Source organism: Rhipicephalus microplus, chromosome 3, assembly GCF_043290135.1.
Source record: "Rhipicephalus microplus isolate Deutch F79 chromosome 3, USDA_Rmic, whole genome shotgun sequence".
NCBI classification, from domain to species: Eukaryota; Metazoa; Arthropoda; class Arachnida; order Ixodida; family Ixodidae; genus Rhipicephalus; species Rhipicephalus microplus.
The window spans coordinates 246,408,112-246,433,660 of NC_134702.1; the positions used below are offsets into that span (position 1 = coordinate 246,408,112).

The 25,549-nt window shown below is 46.7% G+C and overlaps 1 protein-coding gene across 1 annotated transcript in view; it reads right to left on the minus strand.

Moving 5' to 3' along the window:
* Positions 1–25,549, minus strand: part of LOC142804204 (uncharacterized) — a 122,175-nt gene that overhangs the window by 80,463 nt on the left and 16,163 nt on the right. The window contains exons 3-4 of the mRNA XM_075890883.1: positions 24,192–24,377; positions 581–648 (exon numbers count right to left, since the gene is read on the minus strand). The gene's annotated coding sequence lies outside the window, so the exon portion shown is untranslated. The remainder of the gene's footprint in view (positions 1–580; positions 649–24,191; positions 24,378–25,549) is intronic.

Below are 25,549 nucleotides of genomic sequence, written 5' to 3' on the forward strand. Positions count from 1 at the left end.
TGATAGGATAATATATGTCGCTGTCGCCCCGCCGCCGTGGTCTATTGGCCAAGGTACTCGGCTTCTGACCCGCAAGTCGCGGGATCAAATCCCGGCGGTGGCGGCGGCATTTCTGGTGAAGGCGGAAATTTTGTAGGCCCGTGTGCTGAGATTTGGGTGCATGGTAAAAAACCCTAGGTGGTCAAAATTTCCGGATCCCTTCACTATGGCGTTTCTCATAATCATGTGGTGGTTTTGGGACATTAAAACTCCAATTATGAATCAGTTTATGGCTCTGTTAACTCTTTATTTTAAAATACGCCGATATAATTGGAAACATTGATTGCTTGATTTATTCATTTTTATGCTCCCATTGCTACCAGATCTAAAGCATCATATCTTTTTGAAATTCCCCATGAATAAATCTTCACATCAAGTGTGAGGCGCACGGGACAGCTTTCAGCTCTCCCATGGTAGAGTACCTGGTTCTCTAAATTGCTATTCACCCTCTCTAAACACCGTATTTTAGTAGATTTCAAATCCTAAAATAGTTCACAATAGTATATAGAGTGCATTGCAGAAATTGTAGTAAGAGTCTTACCTCTATCACCTTGCCGGCATCTACTTTAGGCACATCAGAATCCTTAGATGGAACTTTTTGTTGCACACCTGCAGCAAGTGATTGGGGACAAGACAGTGTTCTGTACTGAGAGCAATATTATCTGTTTAGGAATCGTGCAGCTTACAAAATGAGCGCCAGAAGTGACTGATTGCATAATAGTGATCAGCCAGATGTCCCATAAATTAGGAAAAAATAACAGTGCTTATCTTGTAAAGCACTTTGTAGAACGTCAGGACTTTGCGATCGTGTCAGAGGAACGGGACCGTTTACAGTGAAGGAAATTTACGCAGCACGGAATAGAAAGCAAACGAACGAAGAGAAATGTGACATGGACAAGCGCTGTGCGTGTGAGGTTCCTTTGCATCCACCATTCAGAGTGGGTGCTTAGGTTGACCATTCATGATACATCTGTATCTCAGTGACTTACTATCATGATCAGTGAACACTTCTGGTACAGTCATATCGTGGGCTTTCTGAGTAACACTTTTTATGTCCCACCATGGGTGTGACCGGCCGATGTCGCCTCATAAGGGTGACGCCTCCGAATCGGAATAAACTTCTTTGTCTGCCAGTGTGCCTGTCCTTGTAGTTCACTGTTTGCAAGCAAGGTACGGAAGTTAGCTTAAGCGATGTTAGAAATTGTTCTACTTTACCCTACACAATTTTCTCTACTGCACTGCGGTTCACCCTACTGCTATTATTATCCCAGCGTCGCATAAACGTATGGAATATCCTGATCGAATGACGTGCAGACATAAGGGGATGCTGAACTTTGTGATGGCTTCAGTGGTGCAAAACTAGTTTCGAAAAAAAAGATTGCGGGAAATGAAAGCAGCAGTTGGGAAGAAAAATTATTTCGGCATTTTTAATGAAAGAGAACTGGCGCAAAGTTGAAAACAAATGAGACTCATCCACATGTAGACGACCGGCAGTGCAAGCGACATGGTTAAGTGGAAGATTCACATAAAGTACTAGTCTCTCTCTTGAGGTACGAATTAGAGCATTAAAAAATACCGTCTGAGAAACTATAGTATTTGTGAAGAGAAATAAGGAAAAAAATTGTTTGATGTTAGAGAAAGTGGTTTGCCGTTTGAGGGGAGGGGAGGTGGTCTTTCAACGCGCAGTTAATATTAGAACTAGGGCAAAGAAAACAAAAAAAGTATCTCTACTTTATATGCGTGCGGAAGCCAAGAAAACCACGGAGCATGTTTTAATTGAATGTAGAAATATATACTGGTATATGTTAGAGCAGTTACATAATACACGAAGCCTTCAGCTCTAAGGATGACCATGCAAAGATAAACACGGCAGAAAAAAAGCACAAAAGACGACTGAAGGATTTGTGGTGAACAAACAGGAACAAAAATAGGCAGGAAACAATGGTTATATATCAATAAGAAAAAAAAATTGGCAAATATGTGAGGTTGTTTTTATAAGAAGAAGACAATTAATCAGCTAGAACATGCAGTAATTTAGCAATAAAAATAATACATTTTGCAACACTAACAGCATGAAGACCTATGTGGAGCACAGTCCCGTTATAAAAGTTACGCTATTTTATATATCTGTCTATTGTTGTTGAAAAAAAATTGCCAATTTCCTTGAGCATTTGCCCAAAGTCACCGATAGAATGAGTCATTTTCTTTTTTTCTTCTCACTCGATGGTGATTACCGACTTGAACGATTTCCGTACCGAACGTGGTTTCGTATATCCTCCGGCATTAGAGGTATCACAAGCTTTCAACGCAGCACGTGCCAATGGAATTAGTCTGCCTATAATCACACGATGTCGTGGTCATGCGATAAATACATCGTTTCATAACTAACTGTGATGTCATATTACTTCACAGTTGCTTGATCATGACATCTAAAAATTGTTCCGATATGTGACGCCATGATGTGGTTATGAGGCGGGGCCTTTATAGGTTGATGATTTTTTGCAACACTCGCACTGATGCTGGTGATCTCTTTTCGTAATATATGAGGCAACAAAGGCTCCTTCCCTAGTAACTGAAGCCCACCATGATCTCGAATAAAGAAAGCTCCTCTAAGCACCGAAAATTGAAAAACGAGCAACATTTTACTTGCGATGTCTAGAAGCAACTGCGGAAAAATAACTTTTTTGTTTTGTAAGTGTAAAGTACAGAATGATTCACCAGTTCAGTCAAAGCGGCCCTGATACACTTTTTTCACGTAACCATAAAATAAATTATTGAAAGAGTCAAAAATTCAACTCCGCAACAATTTTAAGCATTCCTCCAGCGCAAGCAAAGTTACAAAAATTTGTCGCATGCTGCAATTGCATTCTTTCTTGTCTTGTCCCGACGAAAGCACTGTAAGCTAAACAAGGAGAGAAGGAGGGGGTGGAGAAAATACCTCACGCGCGCCTCGTGACCGCACTTTTTTAATTTTTGTCTTCGTAAGCGCGGCTTCCCAGTGTGACCGCGCGCGCACGCATAGCAAGTCAGGGCTTCCCTCTGCATTCTTTGTAACGGCCGAGCACGCCATGTTCAAATCAGCGAATTGCTGATAGATGGGCCTTCTGCGAGTAATTTTGACCGTTTTCTGTCATTTGTCGCGAGAAAGAAAACCATTTTCAGCTGATTTTAACCTAAACATGCATGGTATCAGTGATAATTAGAAGCTTATATGGTTTCTTTATAAACTCTACCGTATATTATTGGCGTTCACTTCCTGATTAATATTTTTGTTTCTTCGTAAACTCAACCCATTCCTTATATTTTTCCCTGCCGTTTGTGTTATGCAGTGAAATGTTTTGCTACGATGTGCTCCTTTATCACTGTGTGGTATATGTAGGTCTTGTGTGTGTTTTTTTTTCAATCGACGCATATGTACTTTTGCTAAGTACTTACAGCAAGAGGTTCCGCGGTGGTTTCTTAACTGTGGTACCCGTGTCTATATGCATTTATTATTCTGTAATATTATGAGAATAAATAAACTTCAACTGCATGGAGGAAAGAACCGTATTTATTTATTTATTTATTTATTTATTTATTGATACCCTAAGAGCTTACAAGAAGCATTATAAAGGGGAGGGGCAAAGGTACATCAATACATGCAAAAACAAATATGTACAGTACAATAAAATACAAAGCAACAAACAATATTATAACGGAAGAAATATATAAGAATGTAGGTAAACGAGCACAAATAGTAACAAAAAAAGTATATTTACACATCTGCTGATATGACGCAACATAATAAAGCAGTGATAAACAGAGGATGGCAGTTGATAACATAACACGGACATTTAAATTATGCAGTGATGTTCATAAATAGATACGAAAGTAGTGATGCAGAAAGAGGAACGAAAACATACCGGATTACTAGAATGACAAACAGTGCATACAAAGTAACAAAGCAAAACACAATAAATATTAACTAACAACAAAACCATTAAAAAGACGTGTAAAATGTTAATGACAATCAAACAATAAATCGCAACTGCAGTAGGGAAGCAGTTTGGTAAAGGCTTATATCGCGTTTGTTAGTGCTTTACGAAAACGACCTGTGTCTCTGATAGCGACAAGTGACGCAGGCAGGCGATTTCACTCGTAACATGTTTTCGGCAAGAATGAATATGAGTAGGTGACATTGCGCTGTGTAGATACATGAACTTTGCGAGGATGATCGACGCGTGGGGAGACATAAGATGCTGGTGTAATGTATCGGGACTTGAGCTCATGGTTATGATAGTAGATCTTGTGAAAGAGGGAAAGAGGAGCTAACTTCCTACGAGAAGAAAGGAGAGGAAGGCCAAGTGTTAGTTTCATATTATTGACGCTAAACGATTCAAGGTAATTGTTAAGGATGAAACGGGCCACTCGATTTTGCGCATTTATCGATTAAGTTTTTCAGAGTAGCATGGCCAGGGTCTCATACCGAGCATGCATATTCAAGGTACATCTAACATAGGTGATGTAAAGTTGTTTTGGTTTCGGTGGAGTTGAAGAAAAATTTCGTTTAAGATAACTAAGCATGCGGTTAGCTTTTGACGCTATGTGTTTAATGTGTTTTTTTCAGGAAAGATTGTTAGTAATATGCACACCGAGGTATTTATAGCACAGTATTTCATCAAGGGGAGTGTTGTAAAGTAAGTAAGTAGGGCAGGCCAACAAATATACCTGAAAAAAAAAAACTATGCAAGCACAAGGTCGTGCGGCGTATTATGTTCAGTATTTGCCCCGTGTGGGTGAAATCAGAATGAAGATGATTTTAATTTTTGTGAAAAACAGACTTAGCCTGCGCATATCTCAAAAAATGCAACCCCTGATATGTAACGTGGATCTTCTGAATTTTTCACTCATCAGTGGCAAACAATGGCAAGTAAAATCATGCATAATATACTAAATTTCTATTACCACCCTACTACCTTACACGCTGGGCAAAAAATTTCAAAAAGGCTCTGCAAATGTGAATAATATTTTACGAATGGCAATCATGTTGTGGTCATTGCACAACATAAAGGTGAGAGCATAATCATAGAAGGCACTGCGACAGCCAAAGGAGCGTCGCTAATTAGATGCAGAACTTGAAGAAACACTAAAGTGCAAAATGAGTTTTTGCTTATTAGTAAAATACATTTTCACAATCCTGAAAACACTATTCCTACCATGACATGATTCTTGGTAAGCGAGAAATCGCACGGAAAGGAAATGCGAGTGCATACGCCCCTGTGAAAATACCGCACTAAACACGGTGACGTATAGTAAATATTGAAGGCATCTACTGGGTCCTCAATAGCTTATACTCGATAAACATGAGGTACAATGCATTTGCGGGTGCTGTAGACCTATATTATGAAGTTTCAAAATTTCATCGAGTGATTTTTTTTAATACGAAAAGTGCGTTATCTAACTTGTTGCATTGAGCGTGGCGCGAAATAAAAAAAAATGAAGCTTTGACCCGGATTTTCTTCGCAATAATGAACTTTTGGCAGTGAAACTCTTGGCAGTAGAGTTCTCAGAGTGCAATTTAGCAATATAGAGCAAGTAGTCGTTGCTATTTAGTGTCCCTTTGTTGAAGACAGAGAGATTGACATGCCATCGCTCAAGGTTTATTGATAGAACGTCACTTTTTCTTGTTTCTTCTCTAGTCGCTCGGTCCTAAGTATGCGTCACACACGCACTGCGCCACACCATGCTGCGTGGCGGTGGTCTGGTGGCTAAGGTACCCAGCTGCTCACCCGCAAGTCGCGGGATGTAATCTCGGTGGCGGCGGCTGCATTTTCGATGCAGGCGAAAATGCTGTAGGCCTGTTTGCTCTGATTTTGCTGCATGCACGTTAAACAATCCCAGGTTGTCGAAAATTCCGAAACCCTTCATTACGGCGTCTCTCATTATCATATGGTGGTTTTGGGGTCTTTAATCCTACATGAATCAATATCTGCGCCGCACCATCGCATTCAGTTTTATCCAATTCCCGCAGCCGGGTTGCGCGAATGCGCCTTTGGTATGTAAAGTGGCGGCACAGAACTTCGCACTTACTCAGAGTTGAACAGTGGGTTTTGAAGGAAATAGCGGGTACTCTAATTTCCTAAAAACACCTTATCGACCCGACTCGTCTTCCACGTGAGAGGCAGCGTATTTGAATCTACCAAGACAAGGTCGTCGGGCATTGTGCTAGGAGACAGAGTAGGCCATCTGTATATTAAGTAGCACGCGGAAACAAAAGACCTTCTTTTCTTCGCCACTTGCACAGGTTCCGCAGTAGGCGTGCTTGATACCGCGCTGATTTCCAAATATCCGAAGCGGTGACATAGGGAGCAAGATATTTTTGTTATGTGGGACCACTGTCGACTAAGAAGTGGGGCTGTGTCAAAGCGTCTGTTGATGTAACCTCTGAGTACGTGAGCGGAAGATTTTTTTTTGGCGCATCGACTTCCACAAGCACGGTGTGCTGAATCACACCGCGCAGCAGCCGTTCCTGCGCTGCGTCAGCCAAGAGATGGATGAACCGCTTATCAGCAGGAAGAAACATCGGATGGTTCATCTCATCTGTGTTGTTCAGACAACTGAAGCTTGCCTTCTATACAAAGTGTTAGATGATGGCCGAGAATCGGTTGTTATGCCAGCAAACTGGATGACCTTTGAACTACTAGTCCCTTCCCGCGGTCAAAATTTCCCTTGCAAATGCAATGCGTTCGACCAACTGCAAGCAATACATCCCTGTTTCCCTCAGCTCTGAAGCCGTCAGTGGCCCTGTTGACGATGGTTCCTCCGACGAAGCGTTGCGGCAAAATTTGATTATCCAAGCAGCAACTTGTAGTGATCGGAAAAGACGTTCATAGTTTGAAACATAAAGCAGAGTCTCACAGGGGCATAGAGAGCTTGATTAGATGGCAGGGGGTTACGCTGAAGTCACTTCACTAATCTCCATATGAGTACCATATGTTGAGAGAGTGGACGAAATCTGCAAAGGTCTTTGAGAATGATGCTACGACAACTTCGAATGACCACTTCACCACACTGGCTTGTGCGTCAATTCACTGGAGGCTTCTGGTAGTTCGGTGAAATTTATCACATCGTGTGGCCACATCTATGTCGGGTCAGTCATGCATGGTTTGGCTTGGCAGTGGCGCTGACGCAAAAACAATACAGCCGATGTTCGGTTCTCGTAATTCAATCCGTTGGCAGTGTCTACTTTGCAGACGCCTTGAACCAGCCAACCAAAGATCGTCTCAACGAAGCATATGTCGTTTCTCCGGCGTTCGATTCTCCCCGTCACTGTAGGCCAATAGTTGTCCGATACTAAAGACACTGTTGATTTGAATCGGTTGATCTCCGAGTTGCTGTTCATCAGCCACAAGCATGTTGCGTTCGTTGAACTGCATCAGGAGATCTTGCTCGCTTTCTGGCGTGTTCACCGTGCATAAACCTGGCACCCCCGGAGCATACAACGCTATTTCGGTTAAAATGAAGTGCTCTGCCGCTTTAGTTATACAGCTCGGTATCGGTAGTTACAGGAACGTTTCGAAGCGCCAAACGTTAGCAGAGACAGATATGTACCGACTGTAGGTATACTGAGGCTCGTCGACAAGTCACGTTTAATAAATGTCTTTTAGCTACCAGTGTTAAGCAGTATACGAACCAGAACAAAATTGTACCTTCCGGACGCATATACCGTTTTCGTTTGCATAAGATTCGCTAGTGATGTAATCGTATATCTGCCTGAGGCTGCACTGGTGATCAGTGGCACGTTGTCGGTTTTCGTGGTGTCATTGTTTTCGATATTTGGTCGGTTCTGCAATTATATTATTTCGCGAAGTGCGGCAAAATGAAGCTGTGTAGCGGCACTGTCCTGCGACGTGTCCCTTTCTGGCACTTTTTCAGCAGCAGTTCTTCGCAATTACCTTCATCTGAATCTCGTCGGCTCTCATGGTAGTCTGACAGTCGTTCATGGCGTGTTCATAATGGCCGCATAGTGCGTAGCCTGCGTGGCTGTTCGTTGCTGATACTGAAGCCAGGACTAAAGCTGATGGTACCGGCGGCTAAAGATGAGATTGAGCTCATTGGTGCCCCGCGGGGCTTCTTTATCGTGGGCACCTCAATCGCGAGCTTTCTTCTCCGCTTTCGATCGGAGTATGAAGAAACCTCAACATGTAACACACCTCTTGACGTGACATTAGGGTATCCCAGTCGTTCACCTTGGTCTCTTTCACGCGTTGCCGGTACAGAACAGCGATGTCTTCGGGTAGCGATCGCGTGAGCGCACGCTAAAGTATAATCGCGTACTCCCATAGTTGAACTCCGAGGCTATCTAGGCAGCTGCTGCGAAAGGGTATTCTTTGTAAACTGCGTGCAGCTGTGATAAGTTTTAGGAACGGTTCACAGTAGCAATGGTAAGCAAGCTGTCAATGGGTTCATTAACGGGGGCCGTATTACAGCCAAACCTCTCTTGGTGCACTTTTACGGCTTCTGCGTAGTTCGCTTGCTCCAGTTGAGCACCGTCGATAGCAGGTTTTGCTGGTCGGGGCACACACAACCTCAAATAACTGAACCTCTCAATGTGCGAGAGCTTGTGATTATTGCTCCCAGTAGCCCGAAAATGCTCTCAGTATCTCTGCTACTCATGAAATATCCCAAGAAAAACGGGTACCATTAACTTTGGTAGGTAACTTGCAGGGGCAATTCGGAACTTCCTTGAGCGGCCTCTCCTTGGGGTTTGGTCACGGAAGTGACGACGGGTGCAGTGCTATCAGCGGGCCTTGAAACTGAGTTGAGAACGTAGGAGACATGGCTCACGCCTTTTTTGTGTTTTTTTTCTTTTTAAACCTTTACTTTTCTCGGTGCAGTGCCTCCAGGTTTTTCACCTTCAACCACGAAGAATATATCACAAAAAGATGTGAGATGGCCGTACTTGGAGTGTTCAATAAATGGACGGACAGGCGGATGGATTCCTGAAGGCACGGACGAACGCAGGGATAGATACATGGACCGACGAATGAATGGATGGATAGACGCATGAACGGACGCACAGACAAACGGACAGTTGTGCAGACAAATGGAAGCAAGAACGAATGGACAGACGGAAGCGCGGACGCATGGATGGAAGCTTCGCCCGACTAGTCATCATGCGCTTCGTTTATATGCTGTGATTTTTTCTCTTCAGCGGCTTTGTCCTGAGCACAAGCGGCGCGCGCACTGCGCCGCATCGTTCTATTCAGTTTTCATTTTCCTTTAGGTTCAGGTAGCCTGCCCTCGTCATGTTAAAAATTTGTTTAAAACTGTCGCACTAAAGAGAAACGCAACACACGGCATGCACCCCTAGTAGCGCAACCACTATTATTCACGGGGCAGGAAACGCTGGTATAGTCACGCGGGACAGGCTGTTTTAATATTTATTGGGGCTATGAGCGAGACTAACGCTTTGGCAAAGGTCGCCACTTGGCCGTGTGTTAAGGTGTAGCGAAACTTTCAGTTCACTTATTTGAAATACGCTGAATGAGAGGGACTGGTAGCAATGACGCACTGCAGGACCTCGTAATCGTGGAATCTATAGTCACGCTGCACAATAAGATGATGATAATGAGGATGATATATGTTTAATGGCGCAAGGGTAATTGATGGCCGAAGAGCGCCAGGAAATGATATCGAATGAGAGCAATGGTTATGTTAAATGGCTGTAAAAGGGCCTAAGATTCTGCGCTCTAAAGGTGCGTAAGAGATATATTTATTGAAATTATGAAAGTAAAGTGAAGCATGCCTGGTGAGAATGAGTCTTAAGTTATCATGACACAATAGAATAGGAGTGTTGCATTAGCACCGATACCTCGCCAGAGCCCTTGGTCCCAAGGCCCGGGAGACACGTGCTCTCTTTGGATGTAGCATCCGCAGCAGCAGCCTCCTTTCAGAGGCCGTGCTACCGATCGTTTGAATAGATAACATGGAAAGTATTTACTTCTTTTAGGAATGAATTCAATGCATTATATTTAAAAAGAGGTTCGCGACCAATAAACATAGCTAGGTGAAGGGGTATGTGTTCCTTGTACGCGAGTAGAAAATGTTTTTTCCTGTAAGCCTCTAGTTCAGAGCATTAAAGGAGTATGTGGAGTAGGGTAAGTGAACGGCCACATCTGTGACAGCTGGGTGGATCACCACCAGACAAAAGGCGTGTGTGCGTGCTGTGTGTGAGTCCTATTCTAAGCCGGCAGAGACTGACCTCTGTACGGCGCGTTTTCAACGTGGGTGGCCAGTTACCGAGGTATGGTTTAATCAAGTGTAACTTGTTATGAGTTTGTAGATCCCATAACTTCTGCCAGTAAGCCATCAGCTTTTTTCGTATGTTTGGTTTTAGGTTCAACATAGGGTCAGCAACTGAAGAGTTGGCAGTGCCTCTGTTAATTGACGTGGCGAGCTGGTCAGCCAACACATTTCCTTCGATCTCGCGGTATCCTGGCACCCAGCACACGAGGACATGTTGCTTGGAAGCATAGGCCGCGCAGAGTATTGAATAGAGGGATATAATAATAGGGTTTCTGTGTTTTTTTAGATTTTTCAACGCTTTCACGACACTCAGGGAGTCTGTGTATATAACTACCCTTAGCGTATTCAATTTTTGATGTGTTTAACGGCTACGAATAACGCGTAAGCCTCGGCTGTAAAAATGCTTGTGCTGGTGGACAGAACGCCAGCATCCGAGAAGGATGGGCCGACCGCCGCATAGGACACGCCAGTATGGGACTTGGATGCATCAGTATAATATTTAGGACAGTCATATTTATGTTGCAGCTCTAAAAAATACATCCGAATATGTATGGGGGAGGCATGCTTTGTGACAGCTACGAAATATGTGTCACAGTCTATAACCTGCCTTTGCATGGCGGGAGGCGCAGAGCGGGGGGGGGGGGGGGGGGGCTGAGGTGGTATTTAAGAAGTGGGACGTCGGTTTCTACCGCTAGGTCTCTAACACGCAGCAAGAAAGGGCGTTCTATTGCGGGGCGATTGCAAAAAAAGTTGACAGCTGGACAGGTCGTTGATGGTGGAATATGCGGGTTGCTCACTGTTCGCATTTACTTTAAGGAATTATATGAAGGAAGAATATGTTCTCTGCAGATAGAGTGACCACTCGTCCGATTCCACATAAAGCCTTTCAACTGGGCTTGTTCTAAAGGCGCCTATGGAAAGGCGGATGCCTTGATGATGGACAGGGTCCAACATTTTCAGAGTGCTTGGCGTGGCAGAGTGACAGATTATTCCCCCATACTCAAGGCGTGAGCGTATAAGGCTTCTAGGCAGATTCATGAGGCACTTTCTGTCGCTGCCCCACATTGTTCGTGACAACACCTTTAGGATATTTATTTTTTTTCAAGCATTGTTAGGTTGTTTTATGTGCGGTACAAAGGTTAACTTCGCATCTAAAACTATACTAAGGAACTTATGTTCTGTGTTTACGGGTAGACGCTCACTCTTAACGACCACTTCATGATCAGGGTGCAAGCCTCTTTTTTTTTGCGAAAAAAGGACACAGGTGCTTTTCAGTGGGTTCATTTTGAACCCGTTTTCGTCAGCCAATTTGGATACCTTGTTAAGGGCGAGCTGAACCTGTCGCTCACAGATCCCAAGAGAACACGATTGAAAACCTATCTGCACATCGTCGACATACGTAGAATAAAAGCTATTACGTGGGATGTACAGACGCAGATAATTCATTTTCATAATAAAGAACATACAGCTGAGCACCCCACTCTGTGGCACTCCGGTTTCGTGTACAAATGTTCGGGAAAGAGCATTGCCCACTCTAACGCGGAATGTACGATCAGACAGACAGCTTTCGATGACACTGAACGTATTACCGTGTATGCCTATGTGTGAGAGGTCTCTCAATATTCCAAACCTCCACGTAGTATCATAGGCCTTCTCCATGTCGAGGAACACAGATAAGAAAAACTGATTATGAACAAAAGCCTCACGCATGTGTGCCTGAATACGTATAAGGTGGTCGGTGGTAGATCAGCCCTGTCTAAACCCGCACTGGTATGGGTCGAGCAATTTGTTTGTTTCTAAGTAGTGGAGTAAGCGGCAATTAATCATTTTTTCAAATAGTTTGCACAGGCGGCTTGTTAACGCTATAGGTCGGTAATTTGATACAGTAGAGGGATCCTTTCCCTGCTTCAAAATAGGAATTATAACTGCCTCCTTCCAGGAGGAGGAAATCACACCTGAAAACCATATGCGATTATAAAAAGAGAGGAGGGTTTCTTTAGTTTCGGAGGGTACTTCCTTCAGCATCGCGTACATTACGTTGTCAGAACCTGGGGTAGATGTATTTTAGCAGCTGAGTGCTGTTCGCAGTTCTGCTAAGCAGAATGGTTCATTATATGCCTCAATTCTTGCAGACTTTTTTTCTAACTTTTGTTTTTCTATTCGTGCCTTGTAATTCAGGAAAGATTTGGTGTAGTGTGAGGAGCTCGATGTGTGTTCCAATTGTGATTATTGATTGATTAATTTGTGGGGTTTAACGTCCCAAAACCACTATATGATTATGAAAGACGCCGTAGTGGAGGGCTCCGGAAATTTAGACCATCTGGGGTTCTTTAACGTGCACCCAAATCTGAGTACACGGGCCTACAACATTTCCGCCTCCATCGGAAATGCAGCCGCCACAGCCGGGATTTGATCCCGCAACCTGTGGGTCAGCAGCCGAGTACCTTAGCCACTAGACCACCGTGGCGGGGCATGTGATCGAAATGTGTGCCAAGAAAGTTGGATTGATCCTCCAAGCTTTCCCCGAGGCTATTCACTAGTGGAAGGGAATACGTTTGTTGGCCTTTAATTTTCTTTACCTTATTCCACACTTTTCCCTAATCTGTGTATGACTTGATACTCGGTATAAACTTTGTCCAGCTCTCCCGTCTAACTTGTCGACGCGTTCTCCTTGCCTGCGATTTGACCCGCTTGAAATTTTCCAGGTTTTCTGCTGTAGAGGAATCGGGAAGCAACGCCCATGCTTTGTTCTGAGTGGTCCGTGCTTTGCTGCATGCGTTGTTCCACCATGGGACTCGCCGTTTAGAAGACATGCCATCCGTTTTGGCAATACATTCAGATGCTGCATCAAGTATAAAAGCTGTAAAATACGTGACAGCGTCATCTATGTTCAGGGCAGACAGCTCAGTCCATGTCATATGTGTAAGAGTTCTATACCCTTCCCAATCAGCTGAGTGAATCTTCTATCGAGGAACCTGCGGGGGTAGTTGATCTTTGTTCGGCGCACTCAGGATGATTGGGAAGTCGTCACTCCCTTAAGGGTTTTTAAGAACGTTCCCCTTAAGAACAGGTAAAAGGGACGGTGATGAAATGCCAAGATCTATGGAGGAGTATGTGTTGTTTGCAAGGCTAAAATACGTAGGCTCTTTCATATTTAAAAGACATAAACTAGAAGAGAAAAGGAGCTGCTCAATAATACGTCCTCGCGCATCACAGTGAGCATCGCCCCACAAGACATTGTGTGCATTAGAATCACCTAGAACCAGAAATGGCTCTGGAAGTTCATCTATTAATGATTCTAGATCACGTCTGTGTGGCTGTTGATGCGGTGGTATGTACACAGAACATATGGTAATGAGTATATTAAAAAGTACAGCTTGAATGGCCACTGCCTCAAGGGCCGTTTGGAGCTTCAAATGCTGGCATGCTATACTTCGATCAGCTATAATGGCCACACAGCCAGATGGTACGACAGCATTCTCCCGGTCTTTTCGGAAAATATTATATTGCCGTAGGAAGTCCTTGTGCTTAGTAGTTAGGTGCGTTTCTTGCACACAAAGCACTTTTGCGTTAAACTTACTCAGAAGTTCTTAGACGTCATCTAAATTTCTAAGTATTCCCCTTACGTTCCACTGTATGATTTTGTCCATAGTGGAAAAAAAGGAAAAAGTGCTGTGTGCAGAGAAGACGGAGATTACCTTATTTTACAGGGCCTTTGTCCGGCCCTGTAATCGGCATTTTGTCTTTTTTGGGGCGGTCGAGAGAAGCTCGCCGCTACTTCGGCGCTTCCTGCGCCGTTTGGCTTGAACTGATGTCCATAGCCTCTTGCGAGGCACTAGACGCCCTCTCTACAGAGCGATCTGTGCATCGCTTAGGCTTCGCCTCGATCAACGAAGTCTGTCCCCGCCGAGCTGAGGGACGATGAAGCACCCTTGGCCTCGTGATTGCCTGGGCTGCCGCCAGAGCTTGTAGAGGTCACTGGTGTGGACAGTCTGAATGTGGGCAAGGCAGCGCTGGCTGCTCTCGCTGTAGGGGCTTGTGGCATTGGCCTTGGCACGCTAGGTTTGGTCCGGGCAACTGCCAAGGGCCTTTGTGGTGCCGCCCTTCGTTGCACCACTTCGGCAAAAGGTGTTTTAGTGCAAATGATAACGAGATCCGTTGTCTTGCTTCCCGATTGTGATATTTTCCCTAACTTTTATAGTTATTATTTTTTTTCTTTTTTCTAGGCTTGGCACGCTCTGGAGTATGCGGGGTGACTACCTTCGTAGTTATAACAGAGGACCTCGTCATGACAAAATTCATCAGCACTGTGGCCGGTTGTGCCACACTTAGCACACATCAGCTGCCCTCGGCAGCTCTGGGATGCATGACCAAATTGCTGGCATTTGAAACAACGCCTGGGGTTTGAAATGAAGGGTCGGACATAGAGTTTTATATAGCCAGTTTCGAGAGTATCAGGTAAAGTGGTTGAGCTGAAGGTGAGTGCCCCGCCGTGGTGGTCTAGTGGCTAAGGTACTCGGCTGCTGACCCGCAGGTCGCGGGGATCAAATCCCGGCTGCGGCGGCTGCATTTCAGATGGAGGCGAAAATGTTGTAGGCCCGTGTACTCAGATTTGGGTGCACGTTAAAGAACCCCAGGTGGTCGAAATTTCCGGAGCCCTTCACTACGGCGTCTCTCATAATCATATAGTGGTTTTGGGACGTTAAACCCCACAAATCTAATCTAATCGAGCTGAAGGTGAGTATCAAATGCTTTGTTGTTATTTCGTTGTTGTTACGTTTGATTTTGATGCGCTCGACATGTATTACACCTTAGTCCTTCCATCCATGAAAGCGCTCTTCTTCGCTCAGTGTTATCAAATCTTCGTCCGATACCACACCCTTCACTGTATTCTTCGTACGGTGTGCGCTCACAGAGACGGGGATGTTACCAAAGGCTACAAGGTGCGAGAGTTTATTGTACTGTTCCTTGTCTTTTAATTTGAGAAGCAAATCTCCACTTGCCATCTTCGTGGCCTTATAACCGGTTATAATGGTCCTTCTCAAGCACTTGGCCACAAGGAAGGGTGAGATTGCTGTAGCTTTTGCCGATGATTGTTCGCAGTGGAGGACATGGTATTTTGGGAAAGTTTCTCTGTTTTGGCGCCAAAGTAGTGAAGTTGCGTCGGTGTGTACCCTTTTCGAGGCACGATCAGTTAGAGATGGGGTCGAGGATCCTATGGAAAATTTTGGATTTTTTGTTAATGGCGCCTACCACACACCACGGAGTCCAACAAGGGGACGTGGTAGAGCATGTGGACATGTCTGCGCAACGCCAGCAGTACACAGTTACTATAACCCCTTATGGTTTATCCTAGTTTGGATAGCCACACAAGGTTAACCATTGCCGCCAGGAAAAACAGAAGTAAGTAGAAGAGAGGGGAGAACAGGAAAGATTGAAAGTGAGAGGGAAAGGAGAAGGTGAAGATTGGGAGAGACAGGAAAAGGCGACTGCCGGTTTCCCCTGGGTGGGTCAGTCCTGGGGCGCCGTCTACGTGAAGCCAAGGCCAAAGGGGTGTGTTGCCTCTGCCAGGGGGACTTAAAGGTCCAATCACACAGCGTCGGCTAAACCCTCAGGATCCCCTTTCCCCGGACACGGCAAAGCCACGCACGGATAGGCGTGGGAGGGAGTCAAAACTCCCCCGTTAGCTCGGGTCCGTGGTGTCGCTACACACCAAACGCCTATTTGCGCAGGCGCCCCTGCGGGGGCTGTACTATAAGATGGCAGACGCAAAAATCCACTGAAGAAGAAAGCAGCCACAGCAAAGTGGTGGATATAATAGGTGCATTTGTAAAGTTACAAAGGTGTGGTGGTGGCGCAATAGATAACTGTCCCGGCACACGTTGTCGTGGAACGAAAGGTCGTGAATTACACTCCCGTGTACCTAGCCATTTTTCTCTACCATTTGGTCACGCTCATTTTTTCTACGTCATTTCTTTGATGGAAATACTTATATAAAGTTCTAGTGAACCCCGGCAAGAAACAATTTTGTATTAAGACAAAGTAAATTTTTTCAAAAAAAAAGTCTTCACGAGGTGTGATTTGAACCACCAAACCTTAGACAAACTTCCTGATCACTCAACGATAGGAGAACCTAGCATAGCATTACATACAATACTGTAGCAAGGAGGTAAAGGGTAATGAGGCTGAGCGAGAAAAAAAGGGCGGAAGCAGTGAATCTCGCAGCAAAAACAAGAATGATAAAAAATAGAGAGAAAGAATTGCACAAACGAAATGGAGATGGACCGAGAAAACGTCGATGAATGCGGAGGTAGTAGAGGCAAAAAAAATGGCAGCATATACACGGGGTGAATGATGGAGAGTGGCGTGAAGTTCCGTCCGTCCATTCCTTGTTGCTTCCGTCCGTCCATGCGTCCGTCTGTGTACCCATCCGTGCGTCCATTCGCCCGTCCCTGCGTGCTTCTGTTCATGCGTTCATCCGTCCGTGCAGCCATCTATGCGTCCGTCCATGCATCTGTCTGTATGTCCATTGGTCCATCTAGTCAACATTCCAAGTACCACCATCTCGCATATTTTCATCATATATCCCGCATATAAAGCACTGCCATCCAGCGGACATTCCAAGGAGTAAACGAGAAGTGGCACACGCACACTTTCTTGCAGCGTGCGTGTTGGGCTCGAACTTCGTGCGTTCCCCGAATACCTTATGTTACCCACCCAGCGGCCCGCGACCCCTCGCTAACAAGGAAGCAGGGCCACCGGGATGCGGGACGATGACTGTCTGCTGGCCACAAAGGACGCGACAACTCCCGTGCCGCTGTCGGGCTCAATTATGGCGCCTTACAGGAGACCAAGCCAGGCCGCATGTGGCCGGTACACGTGGAAGGTACACGTGGAAGGTACACGTACGCGTCCGCCGGACAATCAGAATCAGCGGAGGCGACGGCATTGGCGCAGGGGCCAATTGTATTGATGGCCTGTCAACCCGGCATCGCGGGAACTTACTCGGAGGCGCTTTTCCACGACCTGGCAACGCCCGTCGTTGACCATTCCGGGAACCGGTGTGAAAGAAACCCGAGCGACGGCGGAGAACCGATGAGTGGGCAAGAGGCGGTGGGTCTTCGAGGTTGTGGCGAGGAGAGACACATCTGTGCGTTCCGATTGGACTTTAAAAGTGGTGCGTTACGACTGGACTGTAAGAGTGGTTTAATGGGGAGACAGGGAATAAAACCAGGGGTGCAGGGACAGTGAGGAGAAAAGAGAAACGAATAAACGTCTCTATTTCCAGATGATGTCGGAGCGGTCGTTTCCTCAAGGTGCCAGCAGATGAAAAGTTCTCGTCTTCGGCTTCCTTGGCGGCAACAGCAAATGTCGCGCAACAAGCGAGAGGCGAGTGGAAAGAACCAAACGGAACGTAACTGGCGCAGTCGAGCAGGATCTGCATGGCTGAACTGAGGAGGACAGCGGGGAGCGACATCGGCCGAGACTGACGACAACCACCATAAACTGACTACCACGCTGCGGGATCAACGAAGCAAGGCTAGTCCACCGGATTCCGAGGAGGAAGAGCGCACCGCAAGGCTACTTCAGGCGGGTACCTTTGATTTTCTGTTGAGCGCAAGCGATGACAAAGCATTACAACTTGCGAGACAGAGAAAGAGACAACTCGGAAATGAACGGGGACGGGGCCGGAAACATGCAGGCGTTGGGAGTCACCGACAGCGGCACGGGGGGTCATGGTAGTGTCACGTCAGATACCGCGTCAGAACAGCAGCTAGCGCTGCTCCAGCTTCAATTGAAAATTGCTGAGGCAAAACGGAGAAGCAGCGTTTGATACTGGAAAGCCAGCGGCTACGAGCCCGTAATGGGGCAGAGTCCAACGAGAGCGATGACAGCGTAGCGCTTGGCGGAAGGTCTGAGGAAGACAGGCGACTGAAATTCGCAAGCTTGTTAAGGGGTGTACTGGCACAAATGCCGAACCAAGAGGCGCTTGCGCCAATGTGGTTCGAGGATGTTGAGGCAACGCTCGAGTCGTATGAAGTTCCGAGCGAATGGTGGGCCGGGCTAGTTTTGCCACAGTTGAGTGAAAGGGCACGCGGGCTGCTGTGCAGGCTTACAGCAGAGGAGCGCAAAGCTTATGTTAAGCTTAAGTCAAGCATTTTGGAGGGTCTCAGGCTTTCGGCGGCGGAGTACAAGAGGCTGTTTGCGGGATCGGAAAGGGAGAAAGGGAGTCTTGCGATCAGTTTGCCGTACGCCTTGAGAATTATTTCGACTATTATGTCCAGAGTTCAAAGGTAGGCACATTCGAGGAACTCAAGCAGCTAGTCGTCGCGGATCGCTTAAAAGAATGTTTGAGCCCGGAAGCGAGAGCGCATGTCATTTGTAATCAACAGGAGTCCTTTGTGCTGCCCAGTGGCGTGGCTAGGCTCGCGGAGAGATTCGAGGAGAGCGAAAAGGGCAAGGCAGCACAAAAGAAGGCGAATGTAGAGGAGTGGCAAAAGAAAGCTAAAACAGCGGTAGATAGAACCATGGACGGAAAAGGGAAAAGGCGATGTTTTGAGTGTAAGGGTGCCGACGACATTGCCAGGAATTGCCCCAATAAGGGCTCAGGTGCAAGGCAAGACACTAGGCCAGCAGGACAAGAAAACGGTCCAGTGGTCGCGAGGGTGACGGCTTCTGCATTCGGGTCACAAATAGCAATGGCAGACAGGTTGTGGCAGCGCAAAGAGCAGAAACAACCCTCACTGGAAACTGTAACGCTTAAGAGCTCAGGTCGATCATTAAACGCCATGGTAGACTCAGGAGCGGAAGCGAGCGTCATCAGAAAGGCAGTGGTACCTCAGAACGATGGTACGGGTTCGCAGATAAAGTTGACGGGAGCGTTCGGGCAACAGGTAACCGCTGAGTTGGCTTACGTGCCGCTCATAGCTACTGAAGGAAGTCCTTACGTGAGGTCCGAGGCGGTGCAGTCGGCCGTGCTTTGTGCTATCACAGATAAGCTTCTAGACGGCACCGACGCGCTGATCACGCCCAACGATTGCGCACAGCTTCTCGAGGAAAGGGTTAAACGTGACATAGTGTCAGACGAGTGTTCAGCAGTCGAGGAGACCGAAGCTATAGTAGAGCTGTTAGATGAGGCATGCGAGGAGCAACGGGCGAAGGCAGGCGTCATAACCGCGGAGAGCGACAGCGAAGGTTCCGAGCCGGTAAAAAGCCAACGACAGGAGTTTCGTGAGGCTCAGGAAGCAGACCCGGCTTTGCGAGATTCTTGGGCGCAGGCAAAGGCCGGAACGCATGGCATGCTCGTTGAAGACGAGCTATTGTATCATCAGGAACACCTCGCGGGTCGCATCTGCAAACAGTTAGTGCTACCATCACACAGGCACAAAGAAGTGCTGAAAATGGCTCACGATTCATCATGGGCAGGTCATTTAGGAGAGCAGATATTTTCTCAACACGGGGTGCCAGAGAAAATTCGCTCAGATCAGGGCACCAACTTTACGTCGAGGTTGACACAGGAGATGTTGCAAAGACTTGGGGAAACTCCGAGATTTTCCGCGCCCGATCACCCGCAAAGCAACGGCTTAGTCGAGCGCTGGAACGGCACGTTCAAAAGAATGCTTTCTCACATAGTCAGCGAACATGGACGCGAGTGGGATAGGATGATTCCGTTTTTGTTATGGGCATATCGTGAGGTTCCACATGCGACTACAGGGCGGTCACCGTTCGAGCTCATGTACGGGTGGGTGCCGAACAGGCCCCTATCCATTCTCGAGAGGACTCGGTCAGGAGACTGGGAAGTGCCGGTATCATTGGGTATGCCAGCAGCGGAATATCTTGTGAAGTTCCGAAGTAGTTTGGAAAAAGCTAGCCGAGGAGCCACCCGAAAGAGCGAACTCACTCAGAAGGAGTACGTAGGACGCTATAACTTAAGGGCCACAGACGAACAGTTTGTCACAGGGGAGCAAGTACTATGGCTCAAGAAGGAAGGAGAGGGGAAGCTAGTGGCGAAGTGGAAGGGACCGATCACAGTGGTCGAAAAACTGCGACCGTACAGTTATTTAGATGAGCTCGAGGACGGTTCACACAGAGCCATTCACGCTAGCAAGCTTCGCGCATATCACGCCCGAGTAACTGCAGTAGGAGTGATATTCGAAGGCGATCCAGAGATGGTCAGGGCGATAGAGCAGATCCCGGCTCCCGAAACAAAAGGACAACTTCGTAGCTTCTTCGCGCTAGCCAACTATTATAGGTACTACGTGCCCGAGTACTCCAAAGTCGTTTTGCTTCTGACTAACCTAACTGGCCGACGTATTCCGCAGAAACTACCTTGAAATGCAGAGGCGCAGGAAGCTTTTCACAAGTTGAAAAACTGTCTAGTGCAGGCGTCGGCGTTGCAGGCACCAGATCCGAAGAAAGAATTTATCCTCGCCACAGATGCATCCGATTACGCCGTTGGTGCGTGCCTGGCACAGCAGGATCTGGTGGGCAAGGAGCGCCCTATCGCTTTTCTGAGCAAGAAGCTTAGCCCGGCTCAGACCCGATGGGCGACAATAGAAAGGGAAGCTTATGCAATCATTTGGACACTGGGGAAGTTGGATGTTTGGCTGTTTGGCGCTAAAATCAAGGTGATTACCGATCATAACCCACTCAAATTTCGGACTCTAACCACTCCGCAGAGCGCTAGGCTGACACGCTGGGCGTTGGCACTACAGAAGTATAACCTGGAAATTGAACACAAAAAGGGGTGTGTAAACGCTAATGCCGACGCAATGTCACGATTAGTGACTCCTAACGATGACGCAGAAAAGGGACGGTGAGTTAAGGGGGGTGTATGCTTTGTTAGCACGTGCGCGCGACGGAGTCAACGAGGTACGAGTGACGGTGCATATGTGGTAGTGCATATGTGTGCATATGTGTAGTGTTTGTGTCGCATGTCATAAATACAGTGCAACACAGTTGGAGGGGAGGTGTTGGGCTCGAACTTCGTGCGTTCCCCGAATACCTTATGTTACCCACCCAGCGGCCGGCGACCCCTCGCCAACAAGGAAGCAGGGCCACCGGAATGCGAGACGATGACTGTCTGCTGGCCACAAAGGACACGACAACTCCCGTGCCGCTGTCGGGCTCAATTATGGCGCCTTACAGGAGACCAAGCCAGGCCGCATGTGGCCGGTACACGTGGAAGGTACACGTAGAAGGTAGACGTACGCGTCCGCCGGACAATCAGAATCAATGGAGGCGACGGCATTGGCGCAGGGGCCAATTGTTTTGATGGCCTGTCAACCCGGCATCGCGGGAACTTACTCGGAGGCGCTTTTCCAAGACCTGGCAATGCCCGTCGTTGACCATTCCGGGAACCGGTGTGAAAGAAACCCGAGCGACGGCGGAGAACCAATGAGTGGGCAAGGGGCGGTGGGTCTTCGAGGTTGTGGCGAGGAGAGACACATCTGTGCGTTCCGATTGGACTTTAAAAGTGGTGCTTTACGACTGGACTGTAAGAGTGGTTTAATGGGGAGACAGGGAATAAAACCAGGGGTGCAGGGACAGTGAGGAGAAAAGAGAAACGAATAAACGTCTCTATATCCAGATGATGCCGGAGCGGTCGTTTCCTCAAGGTGCCAGCAGATGAAAAGTTCTCGACTTCGGCTTCCTTGGCGGCAGCAGCAAATGTCGCGCAACAAGCGAGAGGCGAGTGGAAAGAACCAAACGGAACGTAACTGTGCGCTTCGTCTCTACTTCCCACCCTTAAGCACCTCGAGTTCATGGTATATACTAGTTCACTGTATTCATGGCACTGCGGCCCAACGCTAACTAAAACTTTCTATCAGCGAGGAGGTTACGCCCAGCGAGTATAACGTAGCAACCGTTTCTTGTCAGATAGTGCTCAATGTAGACGCCAATGGCTACTAATGGGGGTTGAGAGACAGGAGAATTCGGCTTTGGCACATTCATACTTTCCTACAACCTACGGTTCGTGGCTACTTCGCACATTTAAACACCTCAAGTTCAGGGTTTAGACTAGTTCACTGTATTCATGATACTGCGGCCCAACGCTCGCCAAACCTTTCTATAACCATGGAGCTCATGACCAGTGAGTATAACGTTGAAATTCTTTCTTCTCTGATAATGCTCAATGTACATGCCAATGGCTGCTAACAGGGAATGAGAGCCATGAGAATTCAGTTTTCAGCTAACTCACATGCAGCGAATTTTGATTGTTCAACAACGCACAGGAGAAATCTTCCACCGGCACCACCTTGCAGGTGGTGCCGGTGGAAGCCGTTAGATATGTTACGCACTACTACGAGGGACGAACGGGCGCCGCTTTAAGAAGCATCACCCCTAAAAAGATACAAACAAAGGGGAAGCGAGCAAACTACACCTACAGCAGGAGACATCGCGAGCCACTACTACTCTACAGAGGATAGTGTGGGTGTGTCCGATCATGTTCAGGGAGTCATGAAGCACCCTATGAAAGTGAATTCTTCTAAGCTAAAAGCCTCGCATCTCCAAGCTGGGCGTGCTTAGAGTTGCTGTATATGCTTCCTTTAGGTGGCAGAGTTGCGCCAAGGCCTGCCATCTTGGGTTCAAAATTCTTGTTGGAAAGCCACTCACCACCCGCTTAGGAACAGCGCTTGCGCTTCAGATTATTAGCGTTGCTTTATTTATTTGCTCGCTTTCTTTTTCGTTTTTATGAATGTTTAAGCAAAACTTGGTTGCTCTGATCACGCCTGGAAGCAGAAACGCTGAAGGAGGACGGGGCAGCACCTTCATTAGGACGCATCTAGCATCTTTGTGGGACGCGCCCAGTGTCTGTGAAAGAGGCACCCATTGTTCGTTATGAACGCACTCGGTGTCTCTGCGAATGGCGCCAGAACACTCATACCACTGCGAAGCATCGGCATCATCTGCATAGTGTTGGCTTCTCCACTGTGCATTTGAACCACTAATGAAGACGTGATGGCGTCTGACCATCAGCCTTGCTGGAATTGTCAAAAGCCAGGCGAGCTATGTCTTGAAAACAGTGGCGCATACCTAAAGGTGGCATATAGGCACCCGGCAATGCAGTTTGAGAGATCCGATGGTAGCGCCAGAGCACACAGCTTAGAGAGTAGGCGCAGCAAACATTAGTCTTCCACTGCGTAGCCTAGCGAGTAGACATAGCAAAACTGAACTTGCGCGTGCATATTATTTTCTTGTTTAGTGGTGAGTAAGAGGGTCATGGCTGATGATGTAAGCGCCCAGGAAGCGTTCTTTTAAAACGTGCCAAAAAGGGCACTGACACTTCAGCGTGTCACTGTGTTCAGCGAGCGTTTCATTTTCTGAGTACCCGTGGCGGTCCGTACCAACAATGCTGAGGTGGCAGAAAGAGCTTCGTCGCGCCCTCTGCTCCACTGTCGGGTGCCTATACAGCAACTCTAAGCGTGCTGGTAGACGTGCACTATGAGCAGTGGTGGGTGGATGCTTATTTGTGCCAAGCATACCGAAACTCAGTGCAAACACTATTTTGCACTAAGTTGCATAGCTGAACGCTAACTTATTTTTATAGATTCTGCTCAACTTTTTGATTTCCATCAGGATCTAAACGCAAGTTGGGAGCCGTTGTCAATCCCTTTAAGAGAAATTATTTCAGCTTGTATTTCCTAGCAGAAACACGACATCACCGTCAGCTTCTGACTATAGGCAATGAAGCAATACTTGGTACTTTCGAGATCTATAGAAACCCTGCGCGCTATTTTCAGGGGACAGTATCGCACACATATCCGCGTGCTAGCAATAATTCAAGATCTCGCACTTACGCCAAAACAAATGTATTGCAGAACTGGAGATTCATAGACGTTTCATGAGAATTGTTTACTTACCGCAATATTTTTGGTGTACACATTTTCCGTCTTTTCTTCTCTAAAGAGGATTTTGGCACACACACCTGGTTTTTCTTCTTGGTCTGCAATTCCAAGTTTTTACGTTGTATTCCACGCCTGGGCAGTAGTTTTGTGGGAAAGGGTCACCGCCGTCGCAGACACCCAGTTCCTCACCAGTTGGGCACGCTTAATAAAGAAAAAGTGCAAACCATTGGAACGTCTATATGCTAACTGCGGAATCAAGGGAAATGAATTGGCAGATGAGTTGGCGATGACAGATTTTCATATACGCAAAACCACCTCATTCCCCAACATCAATCTAATATAAACTGAATTTTAAAAAGAGTCAAACGTGTATCATGCTTGTTCACCTGCTGTTCAGACAAAATACAAAGAAATTGATACTGTATGGTGTTTATCTTAATCTTGGGGGCCAGTTAGATCATTAGCTTCCACAGCGTATGGACAATATCAAACATCGCCTAAAACTCCGAGCTGCTTACACAAAGTGCCTTCTTTCTTCCGGTTCATCGTGCGTTATCATCAGAAAGATCGTACGGCCACGACGACGAAGATATTGGTATGCGGCGTATGTGCCGGACGATACTCCAAATGCCTACTGTGGACGTACCAATATATACCACTTGCTGCTAGACTGTTCTAAAGTCGACACACAGAGACAGTGACTCGAACAAGAACTCCATACGCTACATTCCGAGGGAACATTTGCGTAGGACAAGTCTCGCCGCGGTGGTCTAGTGGTTAAGGTACTCTGCTGCTGACCCGTAGATCGCGAGATCGAATGCCGGCTGCGGCAGCTGGAATTTTGATGAAGACTAAGTGCTGCAGGCCCGTGTGCTCAGATTTGAGTGCAGGTTATATAACCTCAGGTGGCCGAAACATGCGGAGTCCTCCACTACAGCGTCTCTCATAATCATGTGGTGGTTTTGGGACGTTAAACCCCACATATCAAAGTGATTTGCGTAGGACAATGTCCTATGCGCATGACCATCTAGAATAAATCGCAAAGCAATAAAAGTGTTGCAATGTTGTTGTTTTTTCGGAGACACAAAATTGTTGGAACAGTACTGAACGGAATAGGTTGAAAGTGAGTCAGGTGGCTACGTGTTTTTTCTACCAAAATGAGAACTTTTGAACTGACCGATGTGGGACTGTATATAAGGTGCCGCAGCTATCATTAACCATAGTTTAAAAATACGCCAACGCACGCAATCACGACACGGTGACATGCATGTTGCTGAGCATTGCCTGGAGTTATTAGGACTATTTGTTGTGTTGTAAGCTATCATTTAAATAGATGTGTTTTATTACCTTTTTTTGAAGGAACAAAGGTCGAT